Raw genomic sequence first — 270 nt, forward strand, 5'->3', positions numbered from 1 at the left:
GCTGGTTTTAGAAAAGGCAGAGGAACCAGAGATCAAATTGCCAACATCCGCTGGATCATGGAAAAAGCAAGAGACTTCCAGAAAAACATCTATTTCTCCTTTACTGACTATGCCAAAGCCTTTGACTGTATGGATCACAATAAACTGTGGAAAATTCTTTAAGAGATGGGAATACCAGACCACCCGACCTGCCTCTTGAGAAACCTATATGCAGGTCAGGAAGCAACAGTTAGAACTGGACATGGAATAACAGACTGGTTCCAAATAGGA

This window comes from Bison bison, unplaced genomic scaffold (genome assembly GCF_000754665.1).
Source record: "Bison bison bison isolate TAMUID 2011002044 unplaced genomic scaffold, Bison_UMD1.0 scf7180017864034, whole genome shotgun sequence".
Taxonomy (NCBI): domain Eukaryota; kingdom Metazoa; phylum Chordata; class Mammalia; order Artiodactyla; family Bovidae; genus Bison; species Bison bison.